This window comes from Pinus tabuliformis, chromosome 9 (assembly GCF_031772625.1).
Source record: "Pinus tabuliformis cultivar Carrire ecotype Pingquan chromosome 9, CPIR1, whole genome shotgun sequence".
Lineage (NCBI taxonomy): Eukaryota > Viridiplantae > Streptophyta > Pinopsida > Pinales > Pinaceae > Pinus > Pinus tabuliformis.
The window spans coordinates 1,442,057,701-1,442,076,884 of NC_142307.1; positions in this window are offsets into that span (position 1 = coordinate 1,442,057,701).

A 19,184-nucleotide genomic window follows, 5' to 3' on the forward strand; every position below is an offset into this window, starting at 1 on the left:
TACCAGAATCCTTCTCCGCTGTAGTTCCTGGGAGAGAGCATCTGCTTGGGCTTTCATAGGGCTCTCATCACTGTGGCCTAGATCCTTCCACTTCCTCCATTTTCCTTCATTTCTTTTCTAGTTCCAGAAGACTTTGACCATAAGTAAACCTTTGTTATCTGTATCATTCTTGAGAGCTGCTAATTCCTCCTTATAAAGGTTGGGTTCCTCTTGCCAGTTATCCTCCCAAAAACGTGCAAGGTTCCCTGCTCGAATTTCCCAGAAGCTTTGTTGCTGAACAATAATTTTATTTTCCCATGCAAGGTTCCAAATATGGGAGCCCTTGATTTGCCCTCACATTCTAATGTGATCCTTCTCTTGCCAATACCTGGCATATTTTTGCTTCCAAAGCTTAACCTAGGGCGTTGTCGGCTCCTTAATCCATCTCGACCAAAGTTTGGCTCCTGGAAATTTATTGAGGGTTTCAGGGTCATGGAGCCCCAAACCACCATGGCTTTTGGGCTTGCATATCTTGTCCCAGGAAACTAAGGTCCACTTCTTTTTTCTTCTCCTCTACCCCACAAAAAATCTCTCTGTATGTCCCTGATTTGCTGCTTAATGCCTTTAGGAGCAGGAAGAGATGAGAACATGAAAATGGGAATTTCCTGCAAGAGAGCCTGTGTGAGTGCAAGGCATCCTGCCAAATTCAGTGTCCTACATGTCCACTTTCTGACCTTGTCCTAAAGTTTATTTATTAATGGCTCCCACACTTTCTTGCTTAGAGGTTTATCAGTGAGAGGTATGCCTAGGTACTTTGAAGGTAGTTGTTCCCTTTGAAACCCAAGAATTCTGGTAATATTTCTTTGAATAGCAATGTTAGTGTTAAAGAAAAAAAACTTTGGATTTGTTGAGGCTTACCTCAGTGCCTGCTGCCATAGTGAAGTCATTTAAGATGTGTTTGATCGCTTGGGCTTCCCTGACTGTGGGGATGCCTTGCAGCATTGTGTCATCCACAAATTGTTGATGAGTGTTTGTTGCTCCATCCAAGGTGAGTTTGATTCCTTGTATCCATCCTTCAGCATTTGCCATTTTGATTGCTCCACCTAGCCCTTCCATCATGAGGACGAAGAGGAAAGGAGAGAGCGTATATCCCTTTCTGAGACCTCTGGAAGGTGTAAAGGTTCTTGATGGGGACCGATTAAGAAAAATGGAAAAAGTGGTCATGGTTACGAGTGCCATGACCCATATTATCCAATTTTGGTCAAAGCCAAAGTCTCTTAGAATTTCTCTGACATAAGACCAACTTAACTTGTCATAGGATTTTGCAAGGTCCAACTGAATGATCATGCCAACTTGTTTATTGCTTTTGAGAGAGTGTATTACCTCATGAGTTTGGATGATGTTGTTGAGGATTTGTCTTCCTTCCACATAGTCGGTTTTCTCCTCCGAGATGAGAGATGGTAGAAGTGGCTTGAGTCTATCAACTATCACTTTGGAAATAATTTTGTACACCACATTACATAAGGCTATGGGTCTGAAACCCTCCAGAGTCATGGCATTTTCCTGTTTTGGGATCAAAGCTACCAAGGAAGCATTCAGAGCCCTCATAATATTTTTGGATTTTCTTGAGTCTTCCACAACCTCAAGTATATCCTATTTAATTGTTTCTCAACAAGTTTTAAAGAAATCTACATTGAATCCATCTAGGCCTGGGGCTTTTCCATTTTGCATTTCATTAATCACTTCACTGACCTCCTCTTGCGACACTAGCTTGTTAAGATTATGGTTGTCCTCTCTGGTAAACAACTGAGGGATATACTGAGTGAAAAGGTTGATGAACCTAGATCTATCCTCTGGAGGCTCCTCTGCTATACTGAGAGAATGTTATACCAAGATTGATTCCATATCATTGTGAGAGACAAGCTCTATCCCTTGAGAGTCTTTGAGCTTTGTGATTCTGTTATGTGCCCTGTGAGCCATGGTGGATTTGTGAAAGAATTTTGTGTTCCTTTCTCCCTCTCTGATCCACTGTATTCTTGATTTCTGTCTCCAGAAAATTTCCTCTTGCAAGCATCGATCTTCCCATTCTGTCTGCAAAGAGTCAATAAGCTTTTTCCGTTCCTTGGTCAAGCCATCTGTGATATTGATATGATTGATCTCCTGCAATTTCTGCCTAGCTTCTCTTTTGGCTTGGAAGATATCTCCAAATTCCTTTTTGTTCGATTCTTTAAGTCGAGACTTTATGTGTTTGAGTTTTTGCTAGAGCATGAAAATTCTAGGGCCTTGAATGTTCAAATCCTCTATCCACCATTTGTCAATGTTACTGGTGAATTTAGGGTGGGAGAGCCAAGCGTTTTCAAACCTGAAAGGTATATTTCTTGGTGTGCCCATAAAGGTTGCCTCCAGCTGTATAGGCCAGTGATCCGATCCTCTAAAAGGCAGAATGGAAGCTGTCATGGCAGGGCCTGTGAGAATGAGGTCCTCTGAAATAATAAATCTGTCAAGTTTGGAGGAAACTTGAGAAGCCCCTCCCCTCTTGTTGTTCCAGGTGAAGGTTCCATTTATTGTTTCAGTGTCCACTAACCCCATGTTCATTATGAAGTTTTGGAAGGCCATGGAATCTCTTCTTAACTGTCTAATAGCACCTTTATTCTCTGAAAGAGATCTTATCATATTGACTCCTGCAACAATCCAGGGCATGTTTAGGTGTCTTGCTCTAAGATCCTCAAGGGAGATGAGAAGTTGGAGTTTATCTGCTTGCTTCTGAGGTCCATAAACATTTGTGATCATATATATTACCTTATCACCTATAGGTTGAGATATCATAGAAAGATAGTTCCTGGATGCTGAAGCATCTAGGATGGCAAATTTTTGTGGATCCCACAGTCTGAGAATCCCCCCCGCCGAGTTCTCTGCTTTCACCTCTAGATACTCATACTTGATTAGCCACTTATTGTGAATTTCTCTAATATTTTCCATCAAGCATTTTGTCTCATGAATAAAAACAATGTATGGTTTTTCTTCTTTAATTCTATTGCTGAGATTTCTTTGTTTCCTTCTATTGCCTATGCCTCTAATATTCCAGGTTGTGAGCTTCATTATAAAAGGTTAGTAAAACAATAACTGGTAAGATCTTTCATCTTTCCTTCAAACTTCACATACCACTCTCCACTTCGTCCACGCTCAGCACGCCCCCTCCAGTGAACATGCCTAGCTTGTTCAGTGACGTAAATTGAGAGATCCCACTTGGAATCCTCGGTAACTTGTAACAACATAAATCTAAATGCTTGAGATTTTTCAGCTCTCCTATTGTACATGGCAACTATTTTAGCTCTCAACAGTGGCTAAAATGCAAAAATTGCAATTGAGAAAGATTGCATATGTCGGCGGGCAAATCATTGATTTCGGTGCGATTCAACCCCAGAAACTCAAGCTGTTTGAGTTGCCACATCAAATCTAGCAACGATTTTATATTGGTGTTGCTTAGATCCAAAACCCTGAGAGGTGAGATTGAATAGGAAGCCATTTGGAACTTCTCTTAAACCCTCATTTTGGGCTAAGAACAAAGTTCCAAGTGTTGGGCATCTGAAATCTATCGGCAGAAATGCAGTATCATTATAATAGTGAATTGATATTCTCTTGCAATCATCCATCACTTGTTCTACAGTAAACTTGTTAGCGCTTGAAATTTCACCTCAGGCTGAGAAAAGGTAAACCTCAAGGCAACATCAAACCATTTAGCCTCGTAGCTAGCCCTACGGGGCAGGAGAAGGCTCTCTCTGGTCTATCTTGGTAAAATCTTCAACGGATGAGATGATCAATAAGGTAACACTGATATTAGGCTAGTAAATTGATCAAAGAGGTTGATTTGGGGTTTTTTGGGTTTTTGGTGGCAAATTGAGGAGAGGGCAATTTTGGGTGCGGGGATTGGACACAGTTTCTGCAGGGGGTTCCTTGGGGCGAGGTAGGAGACAGCGTTGATGCCTTTAACTGAGGTGGATGGTTAGGAATGAAATATAAAGAGCTAAAGAGAGCAAACAATAACTTTGAATTCTCTTTAGACAGAAGAAAACATTGAAATTAAACAAACTTAAAAGCAGAGCATGGCAGGCATGAATTCTTACTTTAACACTTCATTTGTTTAATGTGCAAAAGTAAAAGAAAGTAAATGAATCACATAACAAGCTTACAAGTACATTGAGAAGCACACCATCAACACATGAATCCATAAGAATCCCAAAGAGGACTGCAAAACCCTGGTCTTCCTTAGCCAAAAATTGCAGAGATACAGTGAATAATACAATGAAAGCTTATCCCTCAAGAGTCCCACCATGAAAATGAGCAAGAAAGTACATAATATAGATGATCTAACCTATTTCCCTGCCTCCATGGGTCGAGCTCACTATCCTAGGAGCTGTTTCAACCACTTCTAAACTAAGCACTACAAACTAGGCAATCAAAACAACTTGCCTCTATAAACTTGGAAACCAGTTCATTCATTTAATATTCACCCTTTTCATGAATGAATGTTCTAAAAGTGTTACATAAGAGTAAAAGTGTCTAAAAAGTACAATAATTACATCAAATAGAATCGCATTTCATCCCAAAAAGTCAAACTAAGTCAAATCTGCGTTTTCTGGGTTGTACAGTGCATTTCTGGACAAAACTGCCTGACAGGTCGCGCGCCCCTGCCTGACGGGTCGCGCGCCTTTGGAGCCATGTTTTGGGCACTTGTAGGTCACCAAATTGAGCAAAAGTGGTCTTGTTGGAAAGGTCTATGAGTCTACTTTCCAACCCAACTGGAATTTCTGAATTTGGAGTTCATTTGCCCTGTCAAAACTCAAATCTCCCAAGACTGCTTTCTGAAATTCAAAAAAGTGGCAGAAAGTCAATTTTTACTAGTTTTTTGACTTTCTGGAGGCCCAAAACTTCACCAAATCTCAAGTCCATCCATGAGCATATGTAACTTTGCATGACAAATCTGGAAATGCTAAGTTTTTTCCAAATGGAGTTGCCATGATGAAGGGTCGCGCGGGGGGTGAGACCCATTAATGGGAAAAACCTGCAAATGGCACAAAAAATTCACAAATGACAAAATTTTCTCCCAATTTCTTGAAATTTGGGCTGGGAGTCCCCAATCAAGTACCATTCTCAGTCAAAGAGGCTTTGACCAAAATTTAGAGTGGATCGGGCCTTTTCCGTCGTTTTAGTGCCTTGGCCAACCTCCTTGGATCCGACGATTGTAATTTTGACATTTCTCTAAAACCATGACACCTGTGCAAAAAGTGAAGGAGGTTTTCTTCTTTGGCATGTTGTGGACAAAAACCTCTCTCAGTTTTGCAAAATTCATCTTTGATTGCGCTGAAACATCATTTGAGTGAAACTTGCCCCGATGTGTGAAACAAGGATTTTTGTCGAAATGGAACGAAATGAAGGGGATAGGGGGCTTCTAAATTCTTGGGGAAATTTTTGGGAGTGGGGAGGGATGTTAGGAAGCAGGGGAAAGTGGAATCTCAGAGATTTAGTGAGGGGAAGGGGTCCAAAAGGGCAAAACACATGCCCAACCTAGAAAATTGCCAGGTTGTAGCTAGAAACTAGGGTTTGTGCAAAAATGAGGAATTTGGGGGATCTCAGTGATAGAAATCATTTGGTAAGGTACTTTAAGGATAGGGAAAGGTGTATGAACATCAGGATACAAGTTTTGTCGATGATTTGACCGTCCAAGAGAAATTAGCTTCAAAACCCTAGGAGAGGGAAATGACCTTGCCTAGGCGCAACTAAAGCATGGACAAGATGTAAAATGACCCATAAGACACTGAGATGATAATGACAACCCTATAAATGATGATAGACTCAGCTGAATAATGACATGGACCGACATTTTGACAACTTTAGAGGGAGTTAAAGCAAACCCTAGACCTAATGCCTAGTGACCAAATTTTGCTTGAAAATTCTTTGAAATGACAAAATTTGACTTGGAAACTCTGAGACCACTTTGTAAGAGCATATTTGATCACTGGAGGAAGGCTGGAAAGACTGACACTAACATTGGCTCCAATGGGGATGGTAGCTCCTTGGAGGTGCCAAGAACCGCAGACCTCTGGGAGAGCAGACCAGTGCTTTTGACCATTGGGCGATGGAGTCATTATTTACACCTTTGACACAAAACTTTGACACATTTATTGAATGAAAACTTGACTGAAACTTAACCGACTCGATGGCAAACTGAAATAACTTGAAAAAACTCACTCAATAGACCAAACACAAATGACTCATGACTGACTTAACGAAAACAAGAACTTACAAAGCTTATTGAAGGGCAGCAGTCCATCAAGATTTGAAATCATGATGACAACCACCTGTGTTTCTTACAAAACAATATACCATCAAACTATTTCAAAATGCCAATGCAACCAATCAAGAAGATGGCTTCTTGACTGATTCTTCCTATCAGAACTTCTGGTCAACAGTACAAACCTATAACTGAGCATCCAAAAACATAGCTGACCATGATCTCCTTCATCACTGAACACAACAATAATCACTTTCACTGCTGACTGTAACAAATCTGCCATTGGATCCTCGAAAACATAAAGACTTGACATTGCCACCTCCTGCTGAAAGAGCAAGGTATCCTTTGCTTCAATTTCTGATCTGTCTTCCTCATGTGCTTCGGTGAAAGTATGCTCATGGGCTTCAAAAAACTCTGAACAAATGGATGAGCAGATCTCTTCCTGGAAAAACATTTCAACACATGAAACATATGAAGAATCTGAAAGGTAATCCTGTATGCTATGATCTTCTGTAGTCTGACAATATGGTAGGTCATCTTCATATGATATCACAGCCGAATTATCATCTTTGTGAAGGAAAACATTATCTGTTTGCTGATCTACAAGACAGTCATCTTTTTCAACCGAGGAAGAAGTTTTCCCAACACTTTCCTGATTATGTGTGCACTGCAAATCTGCTGTAGCTTGGGCTGTAACAAGACCTTTCAAAAGTTGATATATCTCCTCTTCAGACAAAGGAGACAATGCCTTTTGTTCTCTTCTGCTTAAACAGTAGTTATCTTCATATGATAGGGCACTCAAGCTATCATTTATTACTGAGTTATTGAAAGGAGATTCATCACTTACTTGCACAAAGATCTCACCTTGCTGTTCATGAACATCTGAATCCAAAACTCTGTCTATGATCTCAACAGCAGAGCTCTCTTTGATGGGTTGCATGCTGTTGTCTTCTGTGGGCAGATCTTCTATTTCATCAATTACAACCATATTATCTTCAACCTGCTGATCTTGATTTTGCTGCAAAATTTCCTGATCATCTTGATGGGTATCCTCTAAGTTTTCTTTATGCTGCTGAAATGGATTCTCATACAGAGCCTCCATGATCTCAACATCCATAAAATTATCATCTTCATAATATGTGTCAAGTTTTTCAATAAAACTACAAGCATGCTTGCAACAGTCATGAACCAAATTTAATGATGGATAAGAAGCTTGATATCTTTCAATGAACAAGGCATGAAAATCCTTTAAACAGTAAATACAAGCAGGCGGAAAACTTTCATACCATGATTGAGCTGCACCTTCCAGAGTGGCTAAGAATATCTTCATCAAGCAATCTTCAGGAAAATCCACCTTCAACTTGCGAATATGCATATGAAATCTAACTAGATGTAAAGCAGCATCCTTCTTACCATCATCATTAAATGTAGGCAAATTCCTTGACCAATCTACCTTGGGAATCTTATTCGGAAAACCTGGAATGTGATCTCGGCTCAAGGGAGCGTATCTTCTTGCAATCCGATCCATCTTGAAAATCTCAAAGCTACTAATCTTCCTGCAGTGGAGTCACCATGAAGCATTGATCTCTGGAGTTTTCAGTGAAGGAGTCGCCAGTGAATGATTTCAGCCTTGTCAGTGTCTGATCGTTGTTCACCATCAACAATCAGATCTGAACTTAATACATGTACTGGGGTAAAATGCAATCGAAGTATTGTTTTCACAAGCTCACAGAGATTGACTGAAGCAGCGTTTATCTACTTCCGCTAATGCAAAGCAAAAGCGTTTCGAAGGCTACCTGCCATAACTTCAAGCTCCGTCTAAGACTTATGAAACCAACACATCAATCAACAGACAAGTTGTTCTCCCCAATATGGTCGCCAGTATGTTAGCGCTTGAAATTTCACCTCAGGCTGAGAAAAGGTAAACCTCAAGGCAACATCAAACCATTTAGCCTCGTAGCTAGCCCTACGGGGCAAGAGAAGGCTCTCTCCGGTCTATCTTGGTAAAATCTTCAATGGATGAGATGACCAATAAGGTAACACTGATATTAGGCTAGTAAACTAATCAAAGAGGTTGATTTGGGGTTTTTTGGGTTTTTGGTGGCAAATTGAGGAGAGGGCAATTTTGGGTGCGGGGATTGGACACAGTTTCTGCAGGGGGTTCCTTAGGGCGAGGTAGGAGACAACGTTGATGCCTTTAACTGAGGTGGATGGTCAGGAATGAAAGATAAAGAGCTAAAGAGAGCAAACAATAACTTTGAATTCTCTTTAGACAGAAGAAAACATTGAAATTAAACAAACTTAAAAGCAGAGCATGGCAGGCATGAATTCTTACTTTAACACTTCATTTGTTTAATGTGCAGAAGTAAAAGAAAGGAAATGAATCACATAACAAGCTTACAAGTACATTGAGAAGCACACCATCAACACATGAATCCACAAGAATCCCAAAGAGGACTGCAAAACCCTGGTCTTCCTTAGCCAAAAATTGCAGAGATACAGTGAATAATACAATGAAAGCTTATCCCTCAAGAGTCCCACCATGAAAATGAGCAAGAAAGTACATAATATAGATGATCTAACCTCTTTCCCTGCCTCCATGGGTCGAGCTCACTATCCTAGGAGTTGTTTCAACCACTTCTAAACTAAGCACTACAAACTAGGCAGTCAAAACAACTTGCCTCTATAAACTTGGAAACCAATTCATTCATTTAATATTCACCCTTTTCATGAATGAATGTTCTAGAAGTGTTACATAAGAGTAAAAGTGTCTAAAAAGTAAAATAATTACATCAAAGAGAATCACATTTCATCCCAAAAAGTCAAACTAAGTCAAATCTACGTTTTCTGGGTTGTACAGTGCATTTCTGGACAAAACTGTCTGACAGGTCGCGCGCCCCTGCCTGACGGGTCGCGCGCCTTTGGAGCCATGTTTGGGGCACTTCCAGGTGACCAAATTGAGAAAAAGTGGGCTTTTTGGAAAGATCTGTGAGTCTACTTTCCAACCCAACTGGAATTTTTGAATTTGGAGTTCATTTGCCCTGTCAAAACTCAAATCTCCCAAGACTGCAATTCAAAAAAGTCGCAGAAAGTCAATTTTTACTAGTTTTTTGACTTTCTGGAGGCCCAAAACTTCACCAAATCTCAAGCCCATCCATGAGCATGTGTAACTTTGCATGAAAAATCTGGAAATGCTGAGTTTTTGCCAAATGGAGTTGCCATGATGAAGGGTCGCGCGGGGGGTGAGACCCGTTAATGGGAAAAACCTGCAAATGGCACAAAAAATTCACAATTGACAAAATTTTCTCCAAATTTCTTGAAATTTGGGCTGGGAGTCACCAATCAAGTACCATGCTCATTCAAAGAGGCTTTGACCAAAATTTGGAGTGGATCGAGCCTTTTCCGTCGTTTTAGTGCCTTGGCCAACCTCCTTGGATCCGGCGATTGTAATTTTGACATTTCTCTAAAACCATGACACCTGTGAAAAAAGTGAAGGAGGGTTTTTGTCTTTGGCATGTTGTGGACAAAAACCTCTCTCAGTTTTGCAAAATTCATCGTTGATTGCGCTGAAACATCATTTGAGTGAAACTTGCCCCGATGTGTGAAACAAGGAATTTTGTCGAAATGGAGCGAAATGAAGGGGATAGGGGGCTTCTAAATTCTTGGGGAAATTTTTGGGAGTGGGGAGGGATGTTAGGAAGCAGGGGAAAGTGGAATCTTAGAGATTTAGTGAGGGGAAGGGGTCCAAAAGGGCAAAACACAGACCCAACCTAGAAAATTGCCAGGTTGTAGCTAGAAACTAGGGTTTGTGCAAAAATGAGGAATTTGGGGGATCTCAGTGATGGAAAGCATTTGGTAAGGTACTTTAAGGATAGGGAAAGGTGTATGAACATCAGGATACAAGTTTCGCCGATGCTTTGACCGTCCAAGAGAAATTAGCTTCAAAACCCTAGGAGAGGGAAATGACCTTGCCTAGGCGCAACTGAAGCATGGACAAGATGTAAAATGACCCATAAGACACTGAGATGATAATGACAACCCTATGAATGATGATAGACTCAGCTGAATAATGACATGGACCGACATTTTGACAACTTTAGAAGGAGTTAAAGCAAACCCTAGACCTAATGCCTAGTGACCAAATTTTGCTTGAAAATTCTTTGAAATGACAAAATTTGACTTGGAAACTCTGAGACCACTTTGTAAGAGCATATTTGATCACTGGACGAAGGCTGGAAAGACTGAAACTAACAAAACTCATCTAGCTTTTGATTTGTTCTATGTAAACATTTCTCTTCCCTTTTAACAATATATAGTGCCATGTCATGAACAATGTCGTGAACTTTTATGCACTCATTTTCACCAGTGTACCTAATGGTAACATACTCAAACAGGCAACATTCTACTAAGAACTTTATATACCTGTGCCCTGCTTCCATTAAAAGGATTTTGTCTCTGCCACTAACCAATCCCTCCCCTATCCACATCTCCATCAATTTCTCCACCCGAATGCTTTCATCCACAATATAGAAAACAGTTTTGTAAGTTACGATCGTAACTCCATTTTATTCGCCCATAGAGATCTTGATCAATACCACTAGGGAAAATTTTAAGAACAAACCTAAATTTATATGTATAATAAATGGGCTAATCCCCATGATACATAGGAATAATGGGAGGCGATTTTATCAATAACATAATATGTATATATAATTTTTTTGGCGAATCTCTCACCAGATTATATTATCTTGTACAGTGATGGAGAATCTTTCGCTGAATTATAAAATCTTGTAAGATCTTGGCAAATCTTTTAATGAACAATAAAACATTGTGAAGTCTTGGCGAATGTTTTGTTAAAATATGAAACCATATATGACAATAAGAAAACATATTCATTAAGTTGTAATATACTAACATACATGTTTGGAAAAAGAAACATAATTTTCTCTTCCTACAAACAATGTTTCAAGTTTCAGTGGCCGTGTTTGTCAAGGTTCTTACAATACACTCTTTCATATCCTTCTATTAGTTTTGATAATATTCCACAACAAAGTTCTTGTAGGTGTTGATATTGACAACGAGTTCTATCAAGGTATGAGAGATTAATCTTTTCTCTACAACTTTTGTCAAGCTACCACTTTTTTCAAGTTATCAAATTTCTTTCTTATTCCATAGACTCCAACTGCGAGATAAAAAAAACACATCAAGTTTTTTTACCCCAACACGCCAACAAGTAGCAAGCCCCAACTATATTATATAAGAAAGTATTAGGTATCCCAAGGGCTTAAAGGGGATCTAATTGAAAGAAGTGACCATTCATATATAATTGTAGATTTATTATTATTTTAATTGGAAATCTTCAATTAAATAATACAATTTAATTACGTCTCTCCCAATCTAAATTGCTTATTAGCATAATTCACTACCCTCATAGGTCTCACATTTTTTAACAGCGTTGTAACATGTAGATTAATTTCCTTTTTGGTGAACAATCTCCACCTTTTTGGAAAATATGGTGTAGTGGCTCCAACCCTACAGATCATTAGGACAAACTAAGAATAGCACAAAAGATGAAAGGTTGTACAAACCAACTTATTTTTCAAACAACTAATCGAACATTAGTACCTAAAATTTTTCATGAAGATATCATATTGAGAATGTTTGAAAAATTGTGAGAAATCTTCGACGAGGGTGATGCGAAAAGAGTGATAAGGTTTCATTGTTTCGAATTTTTTTTGTTAAATCAGAGAAAAAGTTAAAAACCAATATTAATGGAGATATTGGTATTTTTTACTAAATTTTGTGAAGTGACTAAATGTAGCTTTAACCATTCACCAATATAATTTCATAAATGTCTTCATTATCATAAAAACCAACCTATATCCATCTTAACTCCACATCTACCACTCTTAGGGGGATGAAATCTATTTATCCCTCTGAGCACTTGGTAGACCCAGAATTAAGATGGATCTAAGATGATAGAATTTCCTCTTGAAATAGTCTATGCTCAAATGAATACCATGGTATTACCATGGGTCAATACCATGGATTATCATAAACCTGGAGCTTAAAAATTACTATTAGTAATTTATAAAAATTAATTAAATTAATCACCAATATAATTTCCTAAATGTCTTCATTATCATAAAAACCAACCTATATCCATCTTAACTCCACATCTACCACTCTTAGGGGGATGAAATCTATTTATCCCTCTGAGCACTTGGTAGACCCAGAATTAAGATGGATCTAAGATGATAGAATTTCCTCTTGAAATAGTCTATGCTCAAATGAATACCATGGTATTACCATGGGTCAATACCATGGATTATCATAAACATGGAGCTTAAAAATTACTATGAGTAATTTATAAAAATTAATAAAATTAATAATTGATTTTTATTTTATTTTTTATTTTAACCAAGTTAAAATGTTTAACATGCATTAAATTACAACATCCATTTTTACTCTTGATCCACCAAGCCCCGAGAGGGATCAAATATTTTCACTCTATGCTAGTTTTCATATCACGATATTTGATACCTCTCGGGTCTTAGTAGATCCAGAGTAAAGATGGATCTATGCTGGTTTAATTCCCCCATTTATATAGGCTACATTCTGGGTGAATACCATGGGTCAATACCATGTGCTATTTTTATTTTTATTAATACTAGTATTAGGGTTAATAATGTTTTTTTGCATGGTATTAATAATAATCTAGCCTATGGTATTTTGCCCATAGGTTTCACCTAAATATAACGCATTTTTCGAGTGTTCGTAAATATAAGGTGACTTATGGAGTAAATATAAAAAAATGTTTTATTTGTTTACCATAACTTTAATTTATTTATATTTTTATTAATTTACCATACCTCTTTTACAAATATGGTATTTGGTCCATAGGATTCACTTAAATAAAACCTCTTTTTCGAGCCTTCATAAATAGAAAGAGGGTTATGGATTAAATATAAAAAGAGGTTTTATTTATTTACCATACCTCCACTTTATTTATATTTTTATTTGTTTACACACTTGCATGTATATAAGGTGACTTATGGAGTAAATATAAAAAGTGTTTTATTTATTTACCATACCTCTCATTTATTTATATTTTTATTAATTTACCATACCTCTTTTATAAATATGGTATTTGGCCCATAGGATAGACTTAAATAAAACATATTCTTGAAAATTAGGGCGAATGGAAGGTTGTAACTCCTAATTTCAAAGGCTAAATTTATCTTTTTTACCCTCTCCCTTAAAATAAGGTGGGCTATTTGAGGCGATTTGTAAAAATGTACTATGATACAAAATATTCGCCCACTAAAAATTTAAAACCCCTTAATTTCGCCAAAGGGCGAACATTCGCCCCTAAAATTTTCCATGAATGCCACTGCACATCTTTAGAAAATCAGGATCAACATTTTTCATTTGAGTTAGAGCAAGATGCCACTCATCATCAGTATTATTACCCCTCATTGTTGCTGCAACAACATTTATTGCCAGCGGCAAACCTTTACACCCTTCTGCAAATTTTCTGGAAATATCCTCTACATTTTTTGTAGGAGCATTGTCTGAAGGCAACTCTACCAAACAATTGCTATCCTTCTTCCATGGATAGGGATTTTATCTGTATGGAGTAGTAATTTTCCCAATTATTCGAATCACATCTCTACTGCGGGTAGAGATTACCACTCTGCTACCTTTATCATTGCCCAAGGGGATTCCCAGTTCTTCCTGCAGTTGGATCGGATTCCACTCATCGTCCAATATTAGAAGATATTTCCTCTTTCAGATAGTTAGAGAGTTTCATCTTTTGCATGTGAAGAACAACAAAATTTCTCTTAGCATTAGAAATTCCGAACCCCAGGTCCGAATTGATTGCTTTGGAAATAATAGTCTACAAGTCCAGCATGTTAAACTTTTGAGAAACAGTTAACCAAATTACCTCTTCAAACACATTACTTTTCTTGTGGATGTTGTAGACTGTTTTCAGTAACGTTGTCTTGCCAGTGCCACCCATGCCAAAGACTCCTATTACCCGAAATTGATGATATTCCACATCTTCAAGTCATCTATTAAGCTGCATCTCCACCGATTTTATCTCCGAGCCCACAAAGCCAGACTCCGGTACTATCTGAATTAATGCCCTTGCTTCCAGTGGTGCAGATGACATGACACTTTGAAGATTGTTGCAATGATTTTCAATAACCATATTGTATTTTCTAATCTGTCTACAGAGTTTGGGTTTGCATATGCTGCCATCTAAACAACCTTGTTGTTGTTGAGAGCGATTTATAATCCTTTTCGCATCCTCAGTGGACCATCCGAGCATTTTCAACCCAACAATCACCACACCTGGGGTACTTCTTTGCCGCTGTTGAAAATGGTTGTCTGTGTCTTGTAACAAGGCTCTCGCAGTTGTTAACTTTTCTTGTAAAAGTCGAGTGTTGCGATCTAAGTGAACAACATCTTTTATGAGTTGGACAAGTGGAGCCATAACAACTTTGCAAACTTCGCTTATAATGTTGGTTGTTGCTCCAGTCCCAACAACCTCCATAGATTTGAAACTTCAAAGCAAAGAAAACCCGAGCAGAGAGCAAAGGCAGAGTTTGCAGAAGAAATTTGCGAGTGTAGAACGATTATGAAGAAGCAAAATTTTACCCCCAAAACATTGAATGTATCCGAGTTAAGGTGAATTAGATGTAAAAAATGAGCTACATGGACCCAATTGATGGAGACCCAGGTTCCAAAAATGGTTCTTTTTGTGACAGAAAAGGAAAAGATAGAGAATAAACCACCATGGCGTCAGTAAGCCTGCAGTAGTAGAGCATGAGGGAAGAAAGGTAACAATGCTTTGTTTTGTGATAGAAAAGGAAAAGATAGAGAATAAACCACCATGGTGTCAGTAAGCCTGCAGTAGTAGAGCATGAGGGAAGAAAGGTAACAATGGTTCGTTTTGTGACAGAAAAGGAAAAGATAGAGAATAAACCACCATGGCGTCAGTAAGCCTGCAGTAGTAGAGCATGAGGGAAGAAAGGTGAAAGGAGGATACAAATACCAAGCTATTAGCCAATTCCTGGCTTCATGTGAATGAAAGAATAGGATATGAATCATCGTTATAATAGGATATGAATCACGGTTATAGATTTCCTAGTTGGAGGAATTTTTCCACACCCGTCTTGTCAATTACCACAACTTTCTCCACGACAAGCAATTTCCATTTCCCGGATGGAGCAATTTTTCAAACTTTCTGCATGACAAGAAATTTCCACGACAAGAAATTTCCATTTCCCATTTGGAGCAATTTTTCCACACCCATCTTGTCAATGGCCACAACTTTCTACATGACAAGAAATTTCCATTTCCTAGTTGGAGCAATTTTTCCACACCCATCTTGTCAATGGCCACAACTTTCTACATGACAAGAAATTTCCATTTCCTAGTTGGAGCAATTTTCCCACCGCCATCTTGTCAATGGACACAACTTTTTCCATGACAAACAATTTCCATGGAGGAAATTGGATAGTACATGATACACTTCCATAGCCATCTTGTCAATGGACACAACTTTCTCAATGGCAAACAATTCCATGGAGGAAATTGGTTGGTACATGATAAATTTCCATAGATTTTCCACATTGATTCCTCCATTATTGAATTTTGTGGGTGGGTGAGCAGATCAACATTTCCAGGTACTTCCTGGTGCTATCCATCAAAACATTGCCAATTGTTGGGGGTTATTTGGGAAGTGTGAGTAGATGAACATTTCTAGTTACTTTCTGTTCGTGTCATCACCACAGGAACCCGTCGTGCTATCCTCTTTTGGGATTAGTTGGGAATTGTGAAATTTCACTCATGATCGTGCATGCTCACAGTGTTTTATGGGCGCTCTTCTCAACTATGATGCAAAATAGGTCAGTGGAAAAGAAAAACATTTCATTTTGGAATGTGATGCTTTCTGAGACCTCAAGAGATAGTTACAACTATATGTTAACATATGTTGTTTGGCATTGTCTTTTCAATGAGGGGATTGTTATAAGGTTGGGTCAGCTCATCATTAATTTGAATAATAAGAGGATTGAATTACAAAAGACAAAAATCAAGGAAGCTAGTGGTCCCCTAGACTATATCTAGTCTCGTGGATGTAAAAATTTCATTTCATTTCATTTCTATGTTCAATTAAAGCGGAAAAAGTAACGGCCTTAAAAAAATCAACAATCATATTTTACTGTATAGAATATGTTGAGAAACACCATCATCCGTATAGAAAATGCTAACCAAATGGCTCATTACATTGCAACACTAAGGATTCTTAATCCTTTTGTATATATATATATATATATATAACTAAAAGGGATCCATACATATTATATTTTATTAAAAATCAACAATCATATTTTACTATGTAGAGTATGTTGAGAAACACTATCATTTATATAGAAAATGCTAAACAAATGGCTCATTACATTGCAATAGCGAAGGATTCTCAATCCTTTTGTGTCTATATATATAAAGATTTGATTTGATTTATTTTTTTATTTTTCTTAAATCTGGGCATATTAACTAAAAGGGATCTATACAAAATTGTATTTTATTATAAATTAATTTTTTTATATAGTTTAGGGATTCTCGAGATTAATGATCCTTACCCTCACAGAATGTTTGTACTAGGATCACTAGACTCAATTGCTGAGGATGACCTCGAGAGTGTCTAGAAAATTGAACTCATAACCACTCAATAACAAAGATGCTTTAAAAACTAGACTCGACCATTAATTAACACAACTATATTAACAAATATAATTTAAATTAACATAATTATATAAATTTGTGTTATTTTTTTTATAAATAAATTTAAAAATTTATAATATATGTATAAAAAAATACCAAATATTTAGAAGTAGATTATAAAACAGGAGTTTTACATCTATATATAAATATATATAAAACAAAGGTGTAGTCTAATTTATAGACTATCTTTTTTCACAAGAATACAACAATATAATTTGAATTAAGATTGTGATTTTTTGTTATTTAAAATATTTTTTTGACACATAGATTCAGCGCTTTGAAAAACCACTAGAGCACTGGAATTCCATAAATTAAATCACTTAAACTCAAGTTTTTCATTAAAATTAACTAGAAAAAATGCCCTAAAATTGTCATTTTGGCTATACATTAAGCTGGGCCTAAAACAAATTATATTTTTATTAATTTGTTGTTAAAAAATAAACTAACTACATTTTTTAAAAATGTTTTGTGATGTTATCAATAAATATATAAATTTTATTCATAAAATATAATTCTGATGTAAGAATACACATTAATCATATTGTAATTTTAATTTAATAATACACATTACTGATATTTTATTATTTAATATTATTTTAATTTTAATTTAATAATACACATTATTAATATTTTATTATTTAATATTATTTTGTTAGTACTACTAATCAATTTATAATGTTTTATTATTTAGAAAGTAATTTGAAAAACATAATATTAAAACCAAGCTTACTCGGTTTAAAATATGATTTCCATGTTTTTATAATATTAGAGGAAAATGACACAAGATTTGGATCATTTAAAAATATGATAGTATTAAAAGTGTTGTAGTTTCAAAATATTCAACCACATTTTTTATCAACAATGCTATTTCAAATTAGGGAGGCATGAGCGGGAGGGGTAATATGTTTCTTCGATGAAAAAATGGAGATTTAATTCGCTTGGGGATTAGGGATATCTACAAACAACCAAACTGAATACTTAGCTCTCTGGCAAGGATTAGAAGTGGCTTATTCCAGGGAACTCCACCAATTGATCATCTTTGGCAATTCAAAAAGTGTGATCCAACAAGTAATCAAAATTAAAGAAGTGGAGCAAATTTCCATTTCTATTATCCATCAGATCAAACTAGCAGTGGATAAGTATGAAATAATTAATTTATTTCATATTAAAAGAAATCTTAATACAGTGGCAAATTCCTTGGCTAACTAAGGTGTACTCCTAAAACAAGGTGAATTAAAAATTGATGAAGAGGATTGTCCTTTAAATCAATTCCATAATGTTTCACCCCAAAAATAGTATGCTTCTCATCATAATGTATACTAAGCTTGGAATGGAGAGTTGGGTCTTTTCAAATGTATTTCCTTTGTATTACTTTGATTATTCATTAAATTTTGTATCAGTGAAATGGCCACAGATCACCATGGAGAGTTATGCCATTGCGGCCATCTAGGCAACCATCGTCATGTTTTTTTGGGCAAAGCACTGATGGAATTGGAAAGATGTGTTATATAAGGTCATTCATATATACGAGGATCAATTCCTAGCATGCGAAACATTGATTGCATGTGTGAATTCACAACCCATATCAAAATTCTCCTTCGATTGCAATCTTTCCCTTATGGTTTTTTTTATGAACCAGATCACAAAATAGAAGAAAAGATAGATCAATGACTTGAAATTAAGCCTCTTCAAGGTGGCAAACTCCTTTTACATCACATAAATGAACAATTCTTGGATGATTCAAATGACAAGGCTTCTTTGGTATAAATAAGAGTTTAAAGGGTCAAAATATAATTAGGGCTTGCATAACAATAATAATGTAAGGACACAAAATAACAATAGTGGGCTTCTATGGGGCACAGTAATAACAATATTGCGCTTCTATGGGGCACAACAATAACAATATGGGGGCTAGACTAGTATTTTAGGGACCTAACATGCCCCTCTCCCTCAAAAAAGTGTTGTCCTCAATGCTTGAGTAGTTTTGGATGCTTCTATATAAAGTACTCATCCTCCCATGTGGAATCTTCAACATGTAAGTTCTTCCACTTAATGAGCTATTTTAAAATTGATCTATTTCGTAGTTGTCAAATTCTTGTTTCCATGATTACTCTAGGCT